Source organism: Melospiza melodia, chromosome 1, assembly GCF_035770615.1.
Source record: "Melospiza melodia melodia isolate bMelMel2 chromosome 1, bMelMel2.pri, whole genome shotgun sequence".
Taxonomy (NCBI): Eukaryota; Metazoa; Chordata; class Aves; order Passeriformes; family Passerellidae; genus Melospiza; species Melospiza melodia.
Genome location: NC_086194.1, coordinates 4,573,674 through 4,577,327, shown reverse-complemented (window position 1 = coordinate 4,577,327; position 3,654 = coordinate 4,573,674).

The following is a 3,654-nucleotide window of genomic DNA, read 5'->3' as shown; positions in this document are numbered from 1 at the left end:
CTCTCCCCATTCCCTTCGTGCACCTTTCCCCCCTCTCCTTACGCCTCTGCGAAGGGCTTCTCCTCCTTTCCCTCCATGAAAAGAAATACCCCGGGCAAGAGCAGGGCTCTGCCCTCCCCTCCATCCCTTCACATTCACTGCAGGCTCCCTCCTGCCTCCCATTTGTGGTCTCGTTGCTCCCCCTCTGCTGCTCGTCCCCATGGAGAGCGGCGGGGGAGACACAGCCGCTTTTCTTCTCTTCCTTCTCGTGTGTCTTTAACATCCCCAGATCTTTCAGGAATGCTGACACCTCTCTGTTTCTGCAGCCAGAAGTTTGGGAGCTGAAAGGGGGGACCTGAACCTCCCCTTCCTGCAAATTCCATCATGCACTAAATCTCCCCGGTTTGCTGGGAGCTCCCCTTTACTTTGAGGGTGACAGTGCTCCATTTCATACCCAGGGAAGGAAATGGAGATGGCTTTTCAAAGGGGATGGAGTAATGCACTTCCTAAATCCCATCCTGCCTCTTGGGGTCGTTTTGAGGGGTACAGAGCAGAAAACTGACATGGACATATTCTAACGTGGACACGTTCTCACAGCCCCCAGCAGGATGCTTATCAGGTGCCAAGAGGTGCAGAGCTGGGATCAGATTTAAAAGGAGAGGGAAAGCTGGGCCCTGCGCAGTTGGGAGATGTCAGCCAGTGGCCATGGTGTGCCCAGGAGTCAAAGATGGTGCAGCAATGGGTGCTCCTGGCAAAGCAGCACCAGGCACACAGATCATCTCTGATGGAGTGAGTCAGAGCAGCCTGGCAGCACCCCAGAACCCAAGAGCATGGGAAGATGGCACAGGGACACTGTGTCTGTGCCCACAGCCCCTCCATTGGCAGAGGATGCACAAAGCCCTTCCCACTGAAATCAGCTTGGAGGTGAGGTCCAACCAACCCACCCCAGATGTGACCCAGTTCTGGGGGTCCAGTTTGCTCATGGTCTCTCATGGCAGCTATGGCTGGGTGAAACCCCTGCCTGATTTTCCTGCCATCCTGCACAACCTAATATGGATCCAGTAGTGTGCCTTGGATCCGAGGACTCCAAATCAGCATTCTCCATCTTCAGCAGTCCCATCACAAAAGGGACATTTGGGGTTTCCTTGTGTTCTCCCCACTCACCTGCCTCTAACCTTGCTCCAAAAATGTGTTCACCCTCCTTTTCCTTCTGTTTTTTCTTCTTTTATTGCTTTGTTCTTTTATCTAAAAAAAAAACTCAACACAACTTTAAAAGTTCAAGTTGACTGTACAGCCCAAACTTGTGCTAGCCCAGAGTCTGAGTAGCCAAATACACCATGAAGGATTTATTCACCAGGACAGGTCTTGTTCCATAGGTGCTCTCAGCCAGATGCTTCTTGAAGTCCTTTGTGTGAAGTGCTGCACCCACGGTTAGTCGGGAATGGGCAGGCAGGAGATCTTTTTGGCCCTTGTGTTGAGGTTGCCCCTCACCAGCTGGTGGCAGTGCTGGGAACTGGTCCCAGGCATGTTTGTTTTTCCAAGGAGAGGTCAGCAAGGCAGGATTTTATCCAGGGGAAAAGGCTTAAGGCACCAGTCTGGCCCATCTCCATCCTGCAGTGTGCTGCCCGGGGGACCAAGCCTGTGCCACTGAGGAGGGGAGGAAACCTTCTAAGAGGAGGAAAAAAAGAGATTTCTGAGGAATGTTGCTACTTGGTACAGGTACCTTCAAGTGTAGCATAGCAGAACAGAGCTGCCCCTGATCTCTGGGGTTTCCCATCTCCCAGGGTTCTGCCCATATTTTCTCTACCATCTCAGCTGGCTGGGATTCCTCATTCCTCTTCATGAGCCAGTTCCTTCCAAGGCTGATTCCACAATCTTCACATCTTAGCTCCATGACAAGCTAGAAGGGGACTGCAGAGCCAGTCCTTACACTTTTATCAGCACAGGATTAATTAAAAAAGAATTCAGAAATAGAAAACAGCTCGGCATTAACCTCATGCTAGAGCAATTTCCAAGCAGGTACGCCAGCGAAATAAAAACAGCAATTTGCAGCTAAATAAAAATAACAGTTAAGCATTTGAAACACAAATGCACCATTCAGGAGCAGCAGATAAATATTCAGACGCGTTCATTAGGAGGTTGAGGCTGTCTCTCAAATAAACAGACAGGTACAAAATAGCAGCCTGAATACTCCAATTACGCCAACATTGCATCAGTGCCGATGCTCCCGGCTCTTGGAGTGGGAGGGGGAGAAGGGGAGAGGGTGAGGAGGAGGAGGGCAGTGGGGAAAGCATGTGTGGGAAATATATATATATTTTAAATTTGCCTTAAATTTTGTTTTATGTAACCAGTGTTTGGATTCTCTTCCACAGAGGGTTTAACTCCTGAGGATGGGAAGTTCTGCTGTGGCACTGTGCCCCTCATTGCTCTGCCATGGGCTTGCTTGGCCTGGCTCCCAGGGAAGACCCCCCCAGACTGGGGAGAGAAGGGCTTGGCCCTAAACCCACCCTGCAGAGCCCCCGGGCAGGCAGGCACGGCCCTGGATCAGCGCAAAGCAAAACAGCACCCGGCCCAAAAGCTACAAAGCCTTTGGAGCTCAAGTACTGCAGCTGATCGGAAAAACAACATCACAGCGCCCTCAGCCCCCGCCATCCCCTTTGTCCCCTGCCCCACGGCCGGGATGTGACTCTGGGACAAGGGGACACTGAGCAGAGGGCTGGGGGTGGCTGGTGCAGAGTCCTGGTGTGGGGCTGTGAGGATTTCAGGGACAATGGGGTGTCCACAACCCCAAGGACAGCCATACTTCTTGGAGTGACATGTCACCTGGGTGGGGACAGGAATTACCCTGCCTTATACACACTGCAGGGGACACAGCATGAGCTCTTATGTGGGCCTGGGGATGCTCAGGGACAATGCGGTGTCCCCAGCCCCAAGCACAGCCCTACTTCTGGGGGTGACTTGTCACTGTGTGGGGACAGGAATTACCCTGCTTCACAAACTGCAGGGGGACACAGCATGAGCCTTGGTGTGGGGCCATGGGGGTACTCAAGGACAATGGGGTGTCCCCAACCCCAAGGACAGCCACATGTCACCAGGGTGGGGACAGGAACCACCCTGCCTCACAAACAGCATGAGCCCTAGTGTGGATTCAAGGACGATGGGGTGCCCCCATCCCCAAGGACAGCCCCACTTTTGGGGTGCCATGTGTCACCTGGGGGAGCGGGGCAGACCACTCAGGATGGTGTAGCACTTCTCGCCATATACAAACTCTCATGCGGGCCGGAGGGGCTGCCCAGGAGTGTCCCCTCACCCTGGGGACAGCCGCACTTTGGGGGCGCCCTGTGTCCCCTCAGGGCGGCGCCAGGTCCCGCCTTTCCCCGCTCCCGCCGCGCGGGGGCGCGCCGCTCCCCTCACGGCGGGTGCGCGGGAGCGCGCACCGGCGGCGCGGCGTGCGCGCGCCCCCTGCCGGCCGCGCGCGCCCCCCCGTTCCCCCCCGTGCCGAATCTGCGGGCGCTGCCCCAGTGCGGAAAGTGCCGCGCTCCACCCGCGCCGCGCTTTACCCCGGGCCGCGATTTCATCATGCGGGGGGCGGGCGCTGCTCCGCCCGCTCCCCCTCCTTCTCCTCCTCCTCCTCCTCCCCATGCCGCTTCCCCGTAGCGTCCTGCCCGCCCTGCT